This window comes from Palaemon carinicauda, chromosome 24 (assembly GCF_036898095.1).
Source record: "Palaemon carinicauda isolate YSFRI2023 chromosome 24, ASM3689809v2, whole genome shotgun sequence".
Classification (NCBI taxonomy): domain Eukaryota; kingdom Metazoa; phylum Arthropoda; class Malacostraca; order Decapoda; family Palaemonidae; genus Palaemon; species Palaemon carinicauda.
The window spans coordinates 76167139-76188541 of NC_090748.1; the positions used below are offsets into that span (position 1 = coordinate 76167139).

Consider the following 21403-nt stretch of genomic DNA (forward strand, 5'->3'; position numbering starts at 1 on the left):
TTGATGTTGAAGCTCTCCTGTTCCCTTGTCCACAGACCTGAGATCTCCATCTTGCCCAGTGTTGCTCCCCACCTCGAGTCCGAGGCGTCAGAAAACAAGACAAGGTCTGGGCTCCTTTGTTCCAAAGAGAGACCTTCCTGAAGCTTGCCTAGATCGTTCCACCACTGGAGGCACCTTCTTACTGGTTCCGTAAGGGGAATGCTTTCCGTCTCGAGGCTCTCCTCCTTGTTCCAATGACAACTGAGGTGGAATTGAAGAGGCCAGAGATTCAGTTTTCCCAGGGAAACAAATTGTTCCAGTGAGGAGAGGGTTCCCTGTAGACTCATCCACTCTCTTACCGAACAAACTCGTTTCTCTAGAAAAGTACAAAGTTTTAGGAGGGTTTGTTGTATCCTTGAGGGTGACGGAAAAGCCTGAAAAGCTAGACTCCGAATCTCCATCCCCAAATAGAGAATCTTCTGGGATGGAATCAATTGAGACTTCTTTGTGTTTACAAGAAGACCCAGCTCCTCTGACAATCTCAATGTCAGACGCAGATCCTCCAAACAGCGATTGAAGGAAGAAGCTCTGAGAAGCCAGTCGTCTAGATACAAGGAGGATCTGATGCCTCTAAGTGCAGCATAGACTCTTTAGCTATGGTAAGCAGCTTTCTAGGAGAAGGACACTCCAAAATCAAACCATTGTTCTCTAGTCTTGGGTAGTGCCATAGCCTCTGTACCATGGTCTTCCACTGTCTTGGGTTAGAGTTCTCTTGCTTGAGGGTACACTCAGGCACTCTATTCTATCTGATTTCTCTTCCTATTGTTTTGTTAAATTTTTTATAGTTTATATAGGAAATATTTATTTTAATGTTGTTACACTTCTTAAAATAGTTTATTTTCCATTGTTTCCTTTCCTCACTGGGCTATTTTCCCTGTTGGGGCCCCTGGGCTTATAGCATTCTACTTTTCCAACTAGGGTTGTAGCCTAGCAAGTAATAATAATAATACTCGCTACATTTAACATAATTTTCGTGAAAATTAGAGGAGCGGTGCTGAGGCCGAAACACAAGGCCCGAAACTGGAAGACTTCCTTCCTGTACACAAACCTCAGGTAACGCTTGAAACTTGGATGGATGGGGATATGAAAGTAAGCGTCCTGGATGTCTAACGAGACCATCCAGTCGCCCTTCCTTACTGCTGCTAGTACAGTCTTTGGCGTCTCCATAGAGAACTTCGTCTTCTGAACGTAGTCGTTGAGGATACTTACATCCAGGACTGGTCTCCATCCCCCCCGAGTTCTTGGGAACCAGGAATAGATGGTTGTAGAACCCTGGTGACTTCAAGTCTCACACTCTCTCTACTGCTTTCTTTTCCAGCAAGAGAGACATTTGGAGGTGCATAGCCTGCCTCTTCGACTCCTCCTTGTATCTGGGAGAGAGATCTATAGGATCTAAAATTAACGGAGGTTTCACAATGAAAGAAATCTTGTATCCCTCCTTTAAAACACTAACGGACCAAGGGTCTGCTCCCCTTCTCTCCCAGGCTCGCCAGAAGTTGTTCAGTCTGGCCCCTACTGCTGTCTGAAGGCGAAAGCAGTCAGACTCTGCTTTGCCCAGGTCTGGAATCTCTCCTTCTAACTCTCCTTCTAGCTTTCCTCCCATCGGGTCTGAAGCTACCCCTACTGATTGACTTTCCTCGAAAAGGCTGTGAAAATTGAGGAAAAGGAGTTTCTTCCTTCGGTTTACGGCTGGTAAAGGAAGTCGTTAGAACCTTCCTTGCAGTCTTGGTGACTAAGTCTTGAGTGGCCTTCTGGGTCAAAGCGGAAGCAACCTCTCTCACTAACTCCTGGGGAAACAGAGAGGGAGAAAGAGGTGCAAACAGCAATTCCGACTTCTGGAAGGAAGTGACCCCCATAGAAAGAAAAAAACACATTGTTGCTCTTTTCTTAAGAACCCCAGCTGTGAATAGGGCTGCCAACTCATTAGAACCGTCCCTAACGGCTTTATCCATACACGACATATGTATGAAACTATCAGTGTCAGGATCTTTTAAGGAGGAAACTTTCTTCCCCAAGGCTCTCAGAGTCCAATCTAGAAAGTTGAAAACCTCGAAGGCTTTGAAGACGCCTTTGAGGAGATGATCGAACTCAGAAGTCGACCATAGAATCTTAGTCCTTCTCGTGGCCAACCGATGAGGAGAGTCTACTAGGCTTGAGAAGTCGCCCTGGGCAGAGGCAGTGACTCCCAAGCTGAGAACTTCTTCTGTCTCGTATCATACACTTGACCTGGACGCTAATCTAGCTGGAGGAAAAGCGAAGGCCGTCTTGCCTTGGTCATTTTTGGACTGCATCCAATCTCCCAATATCCTTAATGCTCTCTTCGAAGACCTAGAGAGGACCATCTTAGTGAACAGCGATTCCTTCGCTGCTTTCCCTATGGTAAACTCCGAAGGTGGTGAACGCGAAGCAACGGGCACAAACTGGTCTGGAAATTCTTCCGTAAAGACTTTCATAATCTTTTTAAGATCGACTGAGTGATGAAGTGTCTTAGACTCTTCTCCCGCAGAGAAATCATCCAAAAGTTCAGCCGGGAAAAGTGATCATCAGGCTGTTCCTCCGAAAAAACTCTAACTGTTGTAGAGGCATCTTGCAGAACAAGATGAGACTCCTTACGGGCCCGACCACTGTCCAACACAGGTGTAGAGTCATCACAGGCAGTGTCACTATGAGCCAACACTTGACGCTCAGAAAGCAGTCGCTCGTGATCATGAGGATCGGCACTACGGCGCGCGCGATCTTGACGCTCAGTATGACTGATGTCATTATGACGTTCGCTGCTCTTACGCTCGGCGTCACGTCCGACTGCATGTCGTTCAACCTCTGATTGACGTTGGGCGTCACGTTTCACTTGTCGTTCGACGTCACGCGCCTGTCGCTCGACGTCACGTCTAACTTGACGCTTAACGTCACGCTTAGCTGCATGGCAATTGTCGTCGCGCTTGGATGGTTGACGCTCGGCGTCACGCTTGGTAGCTTGACGTTTGGTGTCAAGAGGATCAGGATCTCGATGTTTCACAGACACCTTATCACGTTGTTCAGCGCCATATTTAACCGCTAGACGCTTGGGAAGCTGTCCGTCATCAAGCGCTACTAGAGTAGCCGCCTTACGACGCTTAGCGTCAAGTTGCGAAGTTTCCCGGCGGTCGGAATCTTGGCGAACCACATTCTTGTTGACAGCAGGGTGATACGTCTACATAAAAGACGAGAGCTGTTGCTGCATGTCTTGCAGCATACTCCAATTCGGGTCAACATGCGGTGACGCAGGTGAAGTAACTTCAACCGCAAACTCGCCTTCTTCAACGGTCACATAACGAGCCGAGTGTCCAGAAGACGAAAACCAGTCTGACGGTGGCAGCGGTGCATGAACCGTGATGCCACACTCAGGAACAAGATCCGCAGCAGGCTGAACTAGACATTTGTCAGCTTCTGGCATCCTATCAGGACATTTAGCAGGAGAACCTTCTTCAGCCAGGCGCTTGCGGCGACAAGTCGCGACGTTGTGCTACTGCATCCACTTTCCTCTTAAGAGGTCTGGAGGCTTGACGCCAGCTCTTGCTGTGCGCCGCGTCATCCGAAGATGAGGATAACATCTTAACCTCACCTTTCCCATGGTGAGGGTGAGCGTCCCGTGAGGCGACAACAGGCACGCTCGAAGGGACGTCTGCTCGAGGGATAACGCCTCTCGTTCCCTTTCGCCGATCGACATTCCTTCTCCCAGGGTTTGGGGAGCTTGGAAGAGGTCTAAGGCTAGGTGAACGACAGGCTCGAGCAGACGCATCCTCCACAGCACTGAACACATTACCTGCACTTTTTGCACTAACACTTTTTAATTGACTCACATCGGACATAAGTTGGTTCCTGTCCGCAGCAAGTGATTCCAGCCTTACTCCCAGGGCCTGAATCGCGACCATCATGTCTTTAAGCGTAGGCTCAGTGGTAACAGTAGTGGGATCTGAAACTACCACTACACGGGAAGGAATAGATTCAATGACACGGGAAGTGAATAATTCTCTAGAACGAGAAGAACTACGTCTAACTCTGTCTCTCTGAAGTTTATGAGTGTAGGGGTCAAAAGCCAGCAACTCACTCTCAGACAATAAAGCACATTCATCACACATACTTTACCCCTACATTTAACACAAATTGAGTGGGGATCTACAGCGGCTTTAGGAAGCCGGGTCTTACACCCTTTCACACTCTTTCTATAAGCGGGAGAAGGGTCGGCCATTATGAATATTTAATAAGAGAAATCAAAACAAGCAAGGGAAAAAAAAATCAAAATAATCCAAATCAATAAAGTTTCAAGAGAATCCGAAAGCAAAATCCAACAAGCGAAAGCCAATAACCAAAAATTGTTGTACATCACCAAAGATACCTGCCAAAATCCTGGTTAATTAACGAGTGAATTCCTACGATGTCGCCGGCAATGGCGGCAGAGAAGATCTGAGGAATTATGGAATAGTTCTGTGTAGCTCGCGTGAGAGCGCTGGTGTACACCTGGCTGCTCTATCTGGGATTGCCGCGAGTTTTGAATTTCTGCCGGACGTCAGAGACTAAGCTATTTTTATAAAACCACCGGGTAAGTTTAATGCTTAAAAAGAAAATTTTGTTGGGATTGCAAGTGATGTGTGTGGCAAGAAGATTGTTGGCGGCAGCATGAGGAAGGGTAGTAAATGGTAGATTGAAGGAGTGAAGATAAAATGGGAAGAGAAAAGAGGACATTTGAAGAATGGCTGCAAAGTAATAGTGTAGAGAAGCATGAAAGATATAGAGAAAACTGTGGATGTAAAGCACAAGGTAACTAAAGCAAAGAGGGCGGCTGACCTGTGGTGGGGTCAGGGATTGGGTCGTTCACATGAAGAGAATAAGAAAAAGTTTTGGAAAGAAGTGAAGAGATTAAGGAAGGCATGTTCAAGAATTGAAGAGACAGTGAATGATAGAAATGGAAGGTTGTTAAAACGAGAGGAGGCAAGGAAAAGGTGGCCGGAATATGTTGAAAGTTTACTGAATGTTGAGGATAATAGGGAGGCAGATATAATTGCTGTTGCAGGTGTTGAGGTGCCAGTAATGGGAAATGAGAATGAGAGAGATTGATTACAAGAGAGGAAGTGAGGGGAGCACTAGATGAAATGAGAGTAGTAAAAGCACCTGGCATGAATGGTGTGAGAACTGAGATCTTAAAGGAAGGGGGTATGACTATACTGTACTTGAATGGTTGGTGAGATTGTTTAATATAAAAAATTTTAAGTAATTTTTATTTTTCCTAACATACTTACCGAGAATTACTTCCTTAGGAGAGTCACTTGGTGACCTCTTTCTCGACCATTTTTGGCGCCGATATCCCTCACCCCGTACTCCATACGGGCCTACCCCCGCCGCCACAGAATGCGCCCCGAGGGCAGGATTAGGTCAGGTCACTGCCTCTCTGGGCGATTCTCCTCATTCAGTCCGTCGTATAGCCCAACTTGGCAATGGAAGGATGGCACTCGGGGACGGAAGGGAGGGCCATTACCCGGAAGTAATTCTCGGTAAGTATGTTAGGAAAAATAGAAATTACTTAAAATTTTTGATTTGTTCCAACACGAATACAGTACTTACCTCGAATTACTTCCTTAGGAGACTTATACTTTAGGAGGCGGGAGTGCTATTCTGACACTTGACTAGGCACGTAGGGCCTAGAGGGCTATGGAATGCGGGGGCCTATCAGAGTACGGGAGTGAGGGTAACTGCGCCACCTTACGCTATTACCTAAGATTTTACCTCTTAAAAATTCTTCTGACGATTTTCCCCGGATGTAGTCGCGAAGAATGTGTTCATCGTTGGGTACAGCCTCTGGCCTTACCGCTACACAGCCCGGAGGGCGGCCATGACTGTCCCAATGGAGAACCTGTCCAAGGATTTCCTTGAATAACCCTTGAGGTAGTGGGCAGTAAAGTTTGACTGGTGCGACCAAGTACCTGTCTGTAGGATCTGCCTCACCGCCATGTTTCTCTCAAAGGGCAAGGGGGTGCTCAGACCCCTGATGTCATGGGTCCGGGGAGTGCCTGGCACTGCCATTCTACCCTCTTCATAGGTCCTAGCGATGCCTTGTCTCAACCAGCAGGAACTGGTGTTCTCGGAAACTTGCTTCCTATTAACACCTGTGGAAACGAAGAGGTTCCTGATACCTGGTCGGAGTGAGAGAAGACGAATGACAAACCATGTATCTTTCCCACTCTCTTATCGGACGCCAAGGCCAGCAAGAAGACGGCCTTGAGGGTGAGATCTTTGTTCACGATACCTTTCAAGTGTTCAAAGTGGGAGTGACACATCATCTTCCGGACTTTGCCTAAGTCCCACTGGGGCACCTTTCCCGCCTGAGGGGGGTAAGACTGCTCGAAGCTTTTGACAAGCATCGCTATGTGTCTCGAGGCCCCCAGGACGATGCCCTTCCGGAGGAAGACTTGGCCTAAGGCAGCCCGAGCCCCTTTTATGGCTGGGATTGACCTCTCCACTTTGTCCTTGAGAAACACCAGAAAAACTGCCATGTCTGGGACAGAGGCCTTAAGAGGTCTAATGTACCTCTCAGCGCACCACTTCGCGAGGGAGGTCCATTTTGTCTGGAAGACCGCGGGTGGCGACTTCTTAGGAATAGAGACATTCTCTTAGCCGTGGAGGAAGAATATCTTTCTTTCTTCAGGAGCAGCTCTTAGTCTTCAGTCGCGAAGACGTAGGGAGAGAGGTCTGCCGAGGAGCTTGAGAAAGTGAGGCTGGTGCAGAAGGTCTGACCTGACGGACAGAGGCCACGGCGGTTGACTCGATAGGTCTTTTAGGTCCGCGAACCACTCTCTCTGTCTAGCCACCAGGGCGCTACCAAAGTCATCTGTAGGCTTCGAGCCACCTTTATTCTGCTGAGCACATGTCTTATCAGCGTGAAAAAGGGGAAAAACGTACACATCCAGATTGTCCCACTTGTGCTGAAAAGAGTCTTCTAAGGAAGCTTTCGGGTCTGGTACAGGGGGGCAATAGACTGGGAGTTGGGCGTTGAGGTTGTTGCAAGGCGGTCAACCACCGGGGAACCCCAGTGTTGAATGATGAGCTTGGCTATTCCTGGGAGAAGGGACCATTTTGTCCCTACTATGTGGCCCATTCTGCTGAGGCCGTCGGCCAGAACGTTTTACTTTCCGGGAAAGAACCTTGCTAACATCACCCCTTGATTCCCTACCACTCAATCTAGATTCTCTATGGTGAGATCGCACAACTCCTTCGATTACAAGTACCCTGCTTGTTTATGTATGCCACTACCGTGGTGTTGTCGCTCATCCACGCCACGGTGTTCCCCTTTAGCAGACTTGCGAAGTGTAGGCACGCCTTCTGGACTACTGTACTTCCAACTCCAGGACATTGTGTGGAGTTGTCTCTCCCCTTCCAACCAGGTCTCTCGTGCCGCTTCGTCGAGGGGAAGGGCTCCCCACCTCTGGTTGGAGGCGTCTGTGAACAGTAGGAACGTCTGACTAACGAGCCTGAGGTTTCATATCTTATTCTCCGAAGGGAAAAATTCTCCCCGAAAAAAGGTCTAATGTTATTCCCCAGTAGTTCATTCCGGTGGAAGGGGATAGATTTGGCTACTTCGGGTTGATTCAGTTCCCCAGATCCTTGCAAAACTGGAGGAGACTTCTCCCTTGTTCCTCCAAGAGGACCTTTGATGCGGGAAGAAGCCACCAGCCGTCCAGGTATCTGCTAAGGCGTATGCCTCGTTCGTGTGCCCCAACTGCGACAGCCGTGGGGACTCTCACGAACACTTTGGGCGTTGTTGACAGACCAAAGAAAAAGGGGTCCTGAATTGCAGGAACTGGGAACCCTAGTTCACCCGGAGGAACCTCCGACCCGAGGTGTGGACCGGAATCTGGAAGTATGCGTCCTTGGGGTCGATGGTATTCTACAATCTTTCTCCCTCAAGGACAGCAGGACCGAATTCTGCGTGTCCATTTAGAAGTCCGTCATCTTGACGAACCTGTTGAGAGCTGACAGATCTATAACTGGTCTCCACCCCCCGGTCGCTTTTTCTGCCAGGAATAGGCGACTGTAGACACCTGGCCCTGGGAGAAGAACTTCTTCCATGGCACCCTTCTCTAGCATGGACAACACCTCCTCTTGAAGGGCGGTCCTCTTTAACGGGTCTTTAGGATCTAGCCATCTATCCGGTTGGCCGGAAAAGGCGTGGGTGGTTCCGTTAGGAATGGAAGTCCGTAGCCCTTCTTTAGTAAGGACACTGTCCAAGGTTCCGCTCCTTGAGCCCTCCATGCTTGCCAATGACGCCTGAGTCATCCTCCAACCCGAAGGTTGGGTGGGGATAGGGAGCCTCCCACTTTTCCCTTCTTCTAGAGGGGCGGCCTGACCTGTCTCCCCTAGAGGCGGGGTAACCCGACCTGAAGGAGCTAGAAGGCGCTGGAGCTCCCCTGTGGAGGGGCTGAGGCGTTGCGGACCAGGAGGAAGAGGGGGCTTCTCTCCTCGTAGTGCTGGTAGATGCTTGGGGTGTCGCGGCACTATCCGAGACAGATCTCTTCTAGGGTGGTCTCCTAGGAGTCGTAGGTCTGGGGACGTTAGCCTCCTTCTATTTCAAGACCTTCTCCATTATGGTTTCTCGTTCCTTCCGAGAAAACAGAGATTCTCCCCCCAAGGGAAAGCTGCGAATGGGTCGCGTCCCCCTGTCTGGTGCCTTCCAAGACCCTTACGCCAGAACAGTGTTTCGCTTCCAGAACACCCAGTTAGCTGTTAGTGTGAGAGACTGATATGTCACTAACCTAAGGGTTGAAGGCCTTGCTGGACAGGGTCCTCGGGGTCAAAGGAGGCTTGTACACCTCCCAAAGAGTAAGCCCACCAGTCCAGCCAAGAGGGGACGTTTACTAAGTCCCTCGACATTTTCTCCATCATGGAGGCTCCTGCTGGCGAGAACCAGACTGGGGCTGAAGAGGCTCTACTGTCTGAAAACGCCTTGACTAAGGATGTCCTGCTGACCCCCCTTAAAGGTTGGGGGACCCCGGCAGTGTTGGCCACTACCTTGCCGACATAATCCTGCTCTAGGACTAGACCTCGGGTTAGAGGCAGTGCTAGGGACGTCTTAGGTTGTAAGGAGTCTGCATGATCCTCAAAAAGGCTTGATTTCCGGGAACCTACATCCGTAGCTGCAGGTTCCGGTACCTGTGGTGTCTTCTGTAAAGGCTAACCACTCTCCTATAGACGGAGTCCTCCGTCAGGGAGCGCTCTTCTCCGTCATCCGAGGACCTGGATTTCACCTGCGGGGACGTCCGCACCAGGGGCCTGGGTTACCGCAAGCAACGCTGGTTCAGCGGGGACTCCCGTCGGCCCAAGGCTCTGGGTGCCGAGGATACGGTTCCCGTGGGCTGGCCCGACAGCGGGAACCGTTCCTTCTGACCCCAAGGCCGCACCAGCCGGGCTGGTTCGGCCAGGTCGCCCGACCAGCAGCGCGTTTCCCCCGCTGGGCGGGGTTAACCGGAGGCTTCGGGGACTTACGCTTACCTGTAGAGTCCTTCCTACCGCTTGATCTCGAGTCGCCGGGTCACCGGGCACTCCCCGGTCGCTTTGGTTCTGGAATCCCAGGCACTCACTTGCGGTGGTACCGGTTTCCCCGGCGGGGAGCTCCGCACCAGGTTCGGGGTCAGAACCGGCAACGCCGTACCGTCGAGGACTACTGTTCGTGTATTCTCTCCGGGGGACGCGGACGCGGATCCTCGTGGGCTGACCCAACGGAGGGAACCGTTCCTTTTAAGTCCGAGGGCCGAACCAGCTGTGCTGATTCGGCCAGGCTGCCCGTAAATAAGCCCGCTTACACCTGCGGGCGGGCTGGGGGACGCGGACGCGGATCCCCGTGGGCTGACCCGACGGAGGGAACCGTTCCTTTTAAGTCCGAGGGCCGAACCAGCTGTGCTGATTCGGCCAGGCTGCCCGTAAATAAGCCCGCTTACACCTGCGGGCGGGCTGGGGGACGCGGACGCGGATCCCCGTGGGCTGACCCGACGGAGGGAACCGTTCCTTTTAAGTCCGAGGGCCGAACCAGCTGTGCTGATTCGGCCAGGCTGCCCGTAAATAAGCCCGCTTACACCTGCAGGCGGGCTGGGGGACGCGGACGCGGATCCTCGTGGGCTGACCCGACGGAGGGAACCGTTCCTTTTAAGTCCGAGGGCCGAACCAGCTGTGCTGATTCGGCCAGGCTGCCCGTAAAGAGGCCCGGTTACACCTGCGGCCGGGCTGGGGGACGCGGACGCGGATCCCCGTGGGCTGACCCGACGGAGGGAACCGTTCCTTGCAAGTCCGAGGGCCGAACCAGCTGTGCTGATTCGGCCAGGCTGCCCGTAAAGAAGCTCGGTTACACCCGTTGGCGGGGTGAACCGGAGGCTTCGCGGTCTTACGCCTGCCTGAAGAGGCCTTCTCGCATTTCTCCCTGCGAGGGTTATATCTGCGTCTGGAGGATGGCCTTCGTGGTGAGAAAAAACCCTGGGTTGTCGGTTCGGGGGACGCTGCAAGACAGACCTGGGAGGCTCCTTCTCGGCGAGGCCCTCGGCTGCAGAAGAGACTGAAAAATACGCTAAGAGACTGGAGAAGAATTAGAGACATTTTCCCCCACATGGGGTCATCAGAGGAGAAATGGCCTGCTTGCACCAGGACTCCGTCTCCCCACACATTCCCGAAAGTAGCACTTACCTCGAACTGCTTCTTAAGAGTTATCTTCTACACAATAAACCAACCTCGTCTCCTACTCTGGGTAGGAGAGGGTGGTAGGGAAGCTCAGCCAGGCGGGACGCCCGGCGCTAGTCTTCTTAGGCGAACCCTTCGTCGCCCACTTCCTCTTGGTGCTATACCGCACCCACTCAAACTCTTGGGGAAGAGCAATGGGCACTTCCCCGCAACTGACTTACCTCGTCCCCTACTCTGGGTAGGGGAAGAAGGCTGTATAAGAATCTCTATTCGACGAGGCATCGGGAATTAAGTTGGCGAGGAGAGGCTCGACTTCCTACGAGCCTCTTGGATGTATTCTTCCTTTTAGTGCCGAAGTGCACTCACTGCACTACGTTCCAGGACCAGTAGTCCTGACACGTGGTTGAAGAGTAACATAAGCTGCCCCTACACGGCAACACCGTGGATAAGGGGAGGAAGAATGATTTCTTGTAAAAAGTTTTCCTTTCAGCTATTAATTCCTTGAAGAAAATCAAGGAATACTGTTCCATAACGCACACAACGCACGACACAAGCACTAAGGAAATGAATTAAACACCGGGTAAGGACACGGTTGAAAAGTGAACGCACAGGAACACTTGAGAAGTACACTGCGAAAAAACACAAGTCCCCACGGTGGGAACACGTGGAACACTAAATGCGCACAAAGGATCGAGTATAAGAGACTGGGAGTGAGATGTTGAGCATCTCACGACCAAGGACTGAATGAGGAGAATCGCCCAGAGAGGCAGTGACCTGACCTAATCCTGCCCTCGGGGCGCATTCTGTGGCGGCGGGGGTAGGCCCGTATGGAGTACGGGGTGAGGGATATCGGCGCCAAAAATGGTCGAGAAAGAGGTCACCAAGTGACTCTCCTAAGGAAGTAATTCGAGGTAAGTATTCGTGTTGGAACAAATGTGTTTTATGTTGTCAATGGTACCAGTTGATTGGGTTTGTGCAAGTATTGTACCACTATATAAGGGTAAGGGAGATATGCATGAGTGCTGTAATTCAAGGGGTATTAGTTTATTAAGTGTGGTTGGAAAAGTGTATGGTAGAGTACTGATTAATAGGATTAAGGATAAAACAGAGAATGCAATCTTAGAAGTACAGGGTGGTTTTAGAAGAGGTAGAGGATGTATAAATCATATTTTTACAGTTAGGCAGATATGCAAGAAATAATTAGCAAAAGGTAAGGAGGTGAATGTTGCGTTTATGGATCTGGAGAAAGCGTATGATCAAGTTGATAGGGAAGCAATGTGGAATGTGATGAGGTTATATGGAATTGGTGGATGGTTGATTCAAGCAGTGAAAAGTTTTTACAAAGGTAGTAAAGCGTGTGTAAGGATAGGAAATGAAGTGAGTGATTGGTTTCCAGTGAGAGTGGGGCTGAGATAGGGATGTGTGATGTTGCCATGGTTGTTTAACTTGTATGTTGATGGAGTGGTGAGAGAGGTGAATACTCGAGTGCTTGGATGAGGATTGAAACTGATAGACGAGAATGATCATGAATGGGAGGTAAATCAGTTGTTGTTTGTGGATGATACCGTACTGGTTGCAGACTCGGAAGAGAAGCTTGGCCGATTAGTGACAGGATTTGGAAGGGTGTGTGAGAGAAGGAAGTTGAGAGTTAATGTGGGTAAGAGTAAGGTTATGAGATGTACGATAAGGGAAGGTGGTGCGAGATTGAATATCATGTTGAATGGAGAGTTACTTGAGAAAAAAGATAAGTTTAAGTACTTGGGGTCTGTTGTTGCAGCAAACGGTGGAGTGGAAGCAGATGTACGTCCGAGAGTGAATGAAGGATGCAAAGTGTTAGGTTGGCAGTGAAGGGAGTGGTAAAGAATAGAGGGTTAGGCATGAATGTAAAGAGTTCTGTATGAGAAAATGATTGTACCAACTGTGATGTATGGATCGGAGTTGTGGGGAATGAAAGTGACAAGGAGACAGAAATTGAATGGGTTTGAGATGAAGTGTCTGAGGAGTATGGCTGGTGTATCTCGAGTAGATAGGGTTAGGAACAAAGTAGTGAGGGTGAGAACGTGTGTAAGAAATGATTTAGCAGCTAGAGTGGATGTGAATGTGTTGAGGTGGTTTGCCCATGTTGAGAGAATGGAAAATGGCTGTCTGCTAAAGGTGATGAATGCAAAAGTTGATGGGAGAAGTACAAGAAGAAGGCTAAGGTTTTGGTGGATGGATGGAGTCAAGAAAGCTCAGGCTGATACGAGGATAGATGTGAGAGAGGCAAGAGAGCATGCTAGAAATAGGAATGAATGGCGAGTGATTGTGATGCAGTTCCGGTAGGCCCTGCTGCTTCCTTCGGTCGCCTTGGATGACCGCGGAGTTGGCAGCAGTAGGGGATTCAGCATTATATGTGGTGGATAATTGGGGGGGGGGGGGGCTTGTGGCACCATAGCAATACCAGCTGAACTCGGTTGAGTCCCTCGTTAGGCTGGGAGGAGCATAAAGAGGAAAGGTCCCCTTTTTTTCATTTGTTTGATGCCGGTTATCCCCAAAAATTGGGGGAAGTGCCTTGGTATATAGACAGATAGACAAGACAGAATTATGACCAGGCCATTAAATCAACATTGAATACTGCAACAATAAGAAATTACATAAGTCTGTGAAAAGAACACAGTAGCCAATAAAAAAATTCTAACAATAAAGGAGTATTATTAAGGAAATTAGTGTAGTCTCTCACAAAAACTTAATAGACTAGGCGTACCCCCTTTACTAAAACATGTATAGCCATTCAGTAAGTACGCATATCTAACTACTAGCTTCAAAGAGAAATTTACTAATAATGGTTTCATTAAAGTAGAATTTGAGAAACAAAGGCAGAAGTAAAATTATAAGTTTGTACTTACGAATGAACACATTAGCTCTATAGTGGATGTCACAAATTTTATTATTTTTAAGAACATCCCCTGATGTTCATATTGCTTCTATGTGGAAGCTCAGAATTATCAAAATTTACCCTAAAAGCATTTAAAATTCCTATTTTCTTTCCTTCCAATAGGCTCCATCCTCTAGTAAAGTACTGTAATGAGACAATCTAGCAGTTAAAGGCAAGAATAAAATCTCTGGGTTACAAGATTTTCTTTGTCTTCTCAATATATATCGCATCGGTCCAACTAACAATTCCTCCTCCAGATTGTTTCAATTTTAGTATGTTAGCAGTCATTGCATCGATTGTTCACAGTAATCTGGGCAATCAGGATCTGTATTCTCTTTTCGTCTCGTGTTGGGGACAGTGTTGTTCCTCTCATGGAAAAGTATTGTATATCAATGGTTGTCGGCCCAGTGAAGCATTATTAGCTTAAAAAGTACTTACCGAATGTTCTAGGGGAAAGCCAGGGGTGACTAACTTGTTGATTATAGCAGGGATGATGACAAAAATGACATGCCAACACTAAATTCTCATTCATTACTTTACAGATTGAATTTGATAGTGATGAGCTGCAAAAGCTTTAAAGTTCTTTAGTAAATTCTCGGAATGCCGCTGATTCATCTGTTACAGGTGGTAATTATGACCTTACCTGCCCAGTTTCTCTCCCTAACCTAACTTCTCAAGTCAGGTCTAATGGTAGTAATGTTCCATTCAGTAATGGTTCTGAAGGAGCACAGCCCCATAAAAAATTGAGACCCTCTCATACAGTCTCCATTTGTTCATCTACTTTATAGACTACTCTGTTGCAAATCCCTAGCATTAAAGGTTTTAAAGGCCACTCATGAATAGCAGAGGCAAGGGACAGTGACATTGCCCTATCAAGCAGGACATGTTTTAGAGACTGACCACATATACATATGATCAGCAACCAAGCCCCCTCTTCCCCCAAGCTAGGAACAAGGAGGGCCTGGCAATGGCTGCTGATGACTCAGTCGATAGACCTATAGCTTCCCCCAAAACCCCCATCCTTAGGTCACAAGGATGGTGAGACTGCAGCAACCAAAAGAAATTAATGAGTATCAGCGGGACTAAAACTACAGTCTGGCTATCACTAGTCAGGGACGTTACCACATAGGCCACCACAATGCAATTATATTCTCTTTTTTAGACAGCTAAATTTGAAGCAGAGAAAGTAAGCTCTCATAAGCAGTCTCGTATTTCATAAGAGAATGGCGTGGCATATCCCATGGTTCCCTTAGCACTTAATGTTTCCGATCAAGTTTCAGCTAAAGATGATGGTTGCACCAAGTTTCATATGGTAGTGTGCTCATTTTGCTTGCAAGCTCAGCCACTAGCAGATCACAGATTAACCAGTGCCTTGTTTCATCCTTCTGAACAGGGAGATCAGGATGAAACATACGTGTAACCTTATTGCTCAAAACACCCAAATAAATTGCACAAGCTAAGTTCTGATGCTTCTCATTCTTCCAGATATTTGAAGATATCAGTTTCAAAGGCTGCTTACTTTATACCCTTCAGTTTTCACCTATTGTAGTCGAGAAATTCTCATATCACATGAAAAAGTTTAGTAATTCTGGCTCTTGTTTAGTATTGAAGCCATCCATTTCACAAAGTCGTTCCAACTTGTGTAAGGCTAATTAGTTAATCAACCTTGTTCTAGAATAAAATTTAGTTTCATATCTTGAGCCCATCATTACTGGTAATTGATGAAATTCTTTAAATGTAGGATTTGCTAGCAGGTTTATCAAAAAAATACCCTTACTTTGCTAATTCTTTGATAAGGGTTAATGCTAGTCTATAGTACAGAAATTTGCAGGCCATCAAGATTTGAATCTGATTTTAGATTATCTTTCTTGTTTAAATAAAACTGTTTCAGATGAGACTCCCATATGGCACAGAAACATTCATTAATTTCTTCCCTTATTTTTGGGCCTTATTTTAGATGTAGACAAGATTAACTCTTTCGCTGCGGATATTCAAATATGGATGTTGCACAGCTCTGTGCACATTTTCCCTTAAAAATTCAAATTGCTCAAAATTTAATGAAACTAAGTTTTCTGTGGTCTATAATCTTTCTCTTTTTAGGATTTAACAATATTTTCACCTAAGTTCATCTCTTTATGCCTTAAATTCTTCAATAAAAGGGTAAAAATTAAGAAAAAACACATAAATTCCTTTCCACTAATAATCCTTCATCCAATTTATCATTGACTCATACATTTATTTTTCACATTAGTAACACTTTTTGTACACTTTATGGGTATTATATATCTCAAAACATTGAATGATACAAAGAGGGGGCTTTTCAACATTTTGTCCACAAAAATAGGTTGTTTGCTTTCTCTTACATTCGCATTTACCTTTCATCAAGCAATTCTTTGGCAAGATAGAGCATATAATACATTGGGGTTTGTGGATTTTGTCAACATATTGAGCTGGAAAATGCCTTTCAGTTAGTCTAGATTCCATTGCATTTGAAAATCCAAACTTTTTTAAGTTTTGCTCTGCTTATACGCTTCTAACATAGTGTTCATAATTTTTCCCTGAATTTTTTCTTAGCAGTGGGATTCTGAATGTTGTAGCATATGTTTGAGTCTACTAAAGCTGCTTCAATGATAAAATGCCAAATTGGTTGGTGCCATTTCTGACTCTTTCTTTTGTAAGCATATGTTGAGCATAGCTAATCAAACTTTTCAACTTCCCTCATATACTTATTGTATTCCACATGAACACATGGCTTGTCTATTTCTGTCACTCTTTTTTTTAATGAAGTTCCACTTTATATGTACCTACTGTTTCATTTAAAGATACTTGATGAGAAGTAGAGGCCATATCACACATATAAAAGAAAAGAAATAAAATAATTCTTCAACACAGAGTTAAAGGGAAAAATTAAAAGGACAAAGTCAGTTGACTGAAAAAAAGCAGTGCAATATCGAATGTTTTGCTAATAGTATAATACCATAATTTACAACTATATATGAAATTTATGATACTGTGAAACAAGTATTTATTAACAAATTATATCTTTATTAACTACTTGTATCACTAAATTATGCTGTTAAAAAATGAAGGGACCGATAGGCAACTAACAGACTCAATGTCAGCTGACGAATGTAAACAAAGCTTCGGATTTAGGACACGAAACTTCTTTTCTCGTGAATGTGTTTGTTATTTGACTATTATTAATTTAATTGAGTAAATTTCAATATTGAGGTCTGAAAACACCATTATCTGTCACATTTTGAACATCCAATACTATGAAATACTTTTTATTTGTGTAGTTGTCATGGCAACGGTTCAGCTCTAATGTAAACAAACTTTTACTTACGGTAAAAGAACTTTGGAAAACATATTACGATAACTCTATGAATAATATTGATTTATATTGAAACAAAAACATGCATATATATCATAATTTCATGTTGACACGACGTAAAAATAACAAAAAAATACCAAAATCATCGAGTGAATGGGAGAAGAATGATGAGAGCTTCAGAGAGTGGGTAGTTCATAAAATTGGCAACAGATGGCAGCATGTAGAAGCCAGATAAATCGTCAACAAAAGGCGCTAAGCTTAAAATCTCTTACGCGGTGTGCAGTAAAGTCGTTCTAGGCAGTGAAAGGTTATGAATCTCAGTAAACTAAAGTCGTTCTCCAAAGTGAAAGGGTTAATAAAGTAATTACTCAATTAGGTTCCAGGACTCAATCTGACACAAGTCTTTTTATAAAAATACCCGGGTTACTCCCTTTAAGCTAACTGACCTCATTGGACTTGTTGCTAAGAAATTTCTTTGTTAACCGTGATAGAACATTAGGATTTGGTTCTAGAAGACTATCAGGAAGAAATGCCAACCGGACTTAAAGAACTTGGAGAACGCAATGACCTTCTTTTTCTTCTTCCCCACTGTTATCCCTAAATTACGGGGCCCGGCCGGTATGCCAATATATGGGGTATAGGATGAAAAACACAAATTCCTAAAAAAAATCACTGAGCTTCATATGGCAATGAAGAATGCATGTACAAAATATTTTGTCAAAATTCCTCTTACTTTCATAGTTATAGGGTAATTAGTAAAAGTAACTCAATAAGCCAAAAAAATTTATCCCCAGAAGAAAATCCAGTATTACTGCTGTTAACGTAAATTTTGATACATTATAACATTCTAATATAAAAAAAAATGTGAGTAATGGCATCTGTATAGATTCCATGAGTCAAAAGACTAAGTATTATACTCAGGGAGAGTACACATTTGAGTTTGACCTCTGACATTCCCTTGTTTTTGTCTTTTTTTCTTAGTTTCGGCAAGAATTTCATCATGCCAAAGAGGAAAAGAAAATTTCATCATCTCTCTAACACAAGGAAGAAGAAAACTGGCTCTAATAAGAGTTCAGAATTCGGTAATATAAGCGATATTAGCGGAGTTAGTGACAGAGAGAGAGGGAAAGAGAGGTGTGGATGGAGCAGCAGCCGCCTTGCCTGACAGGAGCCTAAAGAAACAAGATATTGAGCAAAAGGATCTTCATTTATGATTAAATTATGATAAATAACTTTGATTTGGTTTATTAATATCCAAATAAGAACATAAAATTCATTATAATTATGATCTATTAATATTGTCTTTGTAAAAATACAAAGGAAAACTTTGAACGCCTGTATCTCAAAACTACAGTATACTTACTGACCAAATTCTATCCTCTCCCTGAGTTTTAAAGGTATAGCATTTAAATTTGGTATATAACTTAGATAGAAAGACATATAAAACAATAAAATGAAGCCATTTTTCAAATTTTTGTTTCATATTTTTTTTTTTAGTTTTTTCCCTGATTTATAGGGTTTATTTTTCTACCATGATAAAAAAATTCATATCTAACAGAAAAAAAAACCTTTAAAACAAAACCTCTTCATTTGATTGGATGTCTACATCAGGTCTATATAGGGTAGTAATCCCAGGACTTAATATTAATTATCAAGGGAGGAGATAGAACTTGAATAACACTCATTTTCAGGATAAATCACCCCTTTTTATCACAAAACCGAAGGTCAGAGGCAATAACCCAATGCAGTTTGATGTCCTAAGGCACCTTAGTAAGTGGTATGAATATCAAAGTCCTGTCCTTAAAAAATGGTATTAGCAGGCTGGCCCCCTTAAGGGGTCAACTGTCTGATCCACCTTCTGCAATGCCTTCTATCAAAGGCACCTTCTTCCACCAAACCTCTTCTCTCCATATTAACCTTCACCTTATCTCATCAGCTGACTCTTTGCATCTCTCTTGATCTTCTCCCCCTAAAAGGTTCTTTCCCAAGCTCTCCTCACTTCCTCCTCACCATTCATCCTCAACACATGCCCACACCATCTTAGTTGTGACACTCTTATCATCTCTGTCATCTTTACTATACCTGTCGTTCTTATTTCATCATTTTCCAGTCTTTCAAAAAAAATATTCCCATAATTCACCTCAACACTCTCATCTCTGTTCTTCAAGCTTTGCTTCCTCTTTTTGTCTTAGAGCACATGTTTCTGATTCATACAATAACATTGGTCTTATTACTGTGCTATAGATCTTGACTTTTAGCTTGATTGGTAATTGCTATCACATACCCCTCCCTCTCCCAAGCTGCTTTTATCCCATTCTCAACTTCAGCCTCACATCCTCCCTTCTGACTTATAGTAGATCCCAAGTATTTGAATTAATCCAACTATTTTATATTTTGGCATAAGGACATCATGAGTTGCCAGAGTTTTAGTTAGAATGTTCCAGCTTTGTACTCTTTTCCATGTTTCCCTCTCTTCTTGGTTCTTTTTTTGTTGCTCTCTGCTTATTTTTTGTTCTTTCTTTGACATTAGGTAACATTAGCCTTGCTATAAAGTTCACGAGGACGTTGTAAAAACACTATATACTGTACATACAAACTGCAAGTAAACGAAATCGGGTAAAATATCGATCCAGAACAACCAAACGAAAATATAACACACGTTCCGACTCCCCATAAAGTACTCAAAAATACATAAAGGCTGGCAGGAAAGGCATAAAATATCGATCCAGAACAACCAAACGAAAATATAACACACGTTCCGACTCCCCGTAAAGTACTCAAAAATACATAAAGGCTGGCAGGAAAGGCTACCTACCGAAACCGCATACGGTTTGGCCAAGTAGGCTAACAAGCACAGCGCAAAAAGTCATAAAAATAAATTACAATCATGCCAAAACATTGAATGAGATGTCCATAACACAAAAAGGGCTTACAAATAGTATAAGCCACAAAATGAAAGCCCGATAAACAAAGAGATCACGAGGAAGCGACACCAAAATGGCCGTGGGCGAACCCCCGTAAGGGAACCTGAACAAGCGGCGATAAGATGTTATAATTAGAAAAACCAACACGGTAAAAGATTAAATAAGCGTCGCTACCTAGAAATCCCAACCAGACAAATATAATACTCAACTTTGGAGCAGGGATCTCCAAAACGTCAGACATCTTCAAAAGCACAAAACAACACAGAGCAAAACAAAACACGTATAACCAACGCTGGTGCTATGGAGGAATGCGGTAGGGGGGTAAGGAGGTGTAGGGGTGGGAAGGATAGTCGTAGTAGGAGGCAACAGATGGGTGTAGGACGGCACCTCGTTGTTCCAGGGGATGTTGATGAGGGAGAGGTCTAACTGGTGAGGGACCTATGGTCGTGGTTCTATCACGCACCAGTTTACTATACCGACACTTATGGAGTGAGCGAGCTGGGTTTATTCCTGGCATTCCACGCATCCTTTTTTTCTCTGGTATATTTAGCAATAACTATGCCTTAGAAATGGTGCTATAGGAGCATTTCACTGAGCGACACAGGTTCCTCGCCCAGAAATAGATTTTTCCTTCGTCAAAATCCCTTTATAACTTCTATACGTCCTCAGAAACTCTGGCTATTCTTCTCGTAGACTGTAGTTTACGTTTGCCTACCCTCTACCAAAGCCTTCCATCTCTGCCAGACGTACGAGATTTTGGAACGTGGAAAAATCACTAAATATATGCAAAAATAAACACGCAAAGACGATTCTGTCAAACTCAGTCTTGCAGATGCAGTAAGGATGATGGTCATCATTTAAAGACTGCTTTATCTTCATTATTTGTAAAAATAATTGGCTGAAACTTCTGGAGAGCATGTACGATATGTTTCTGCATAAACAGAAACAATAAAATAATTTTCGATTTTTTAAAATTATGTCAAACACCACAGCGGACAGTCCCCTTAAAGAATCCTACTTTGCTTATTAAGATCTCTGGGCTCTAGGTCATGTAATGGTGATTGGCAATGTAATCAAATTATTCTGAAGACAATTAGTTCAAAATTTCTATTCTTTTTTATTCTTTACATATTATAGTTTTAGTTGCTTAATTTTGGGATCATATAGATGTAAATTTAGAGAAGTTTTGCTTTAGGATTGTGGTAGTCTATTGGAAACCTTCCTGCCTAGTGATCTGCTGGACTGGGGTTCGAGACCTGTTCAGGTGCCATGGTTTCTAGTAGTGTCTGCAATCTCACCCTCCTTGTGAGCTAAGGATGCCAATAGGTCCACCTCCTGAGTCATCAGCAGCCATTATCAGGCCCTCCCTGGTTCTAGCTTAGGTGGAGAGGGGGCTTGGATGTGAAAGTTGATCATATATTTTTATGATCAGGGAACTGTCCTGCTAGAGGATTTGTCACTATCCCTTGCCTCTAGCATTCATGAGTGACCTTAAAA

The 21403-nt window shown here is 44.9% G+C and overlaps 1 protein-coding gene across 3 annotated transcripts in view; it reads right to left on the bottom strand.

Annotated features, from left to right (window-relative positions):
• The window catches only part of Hrs (Hepatocyte growth factor regulated tyrosine kinase substrate), a 246485-nt gene that overhangs the window by 119380 nt on the left and 105702 nt on the right, over positions 1 to 21403 (bottom strand). The window lies entirely within an intron of this gene.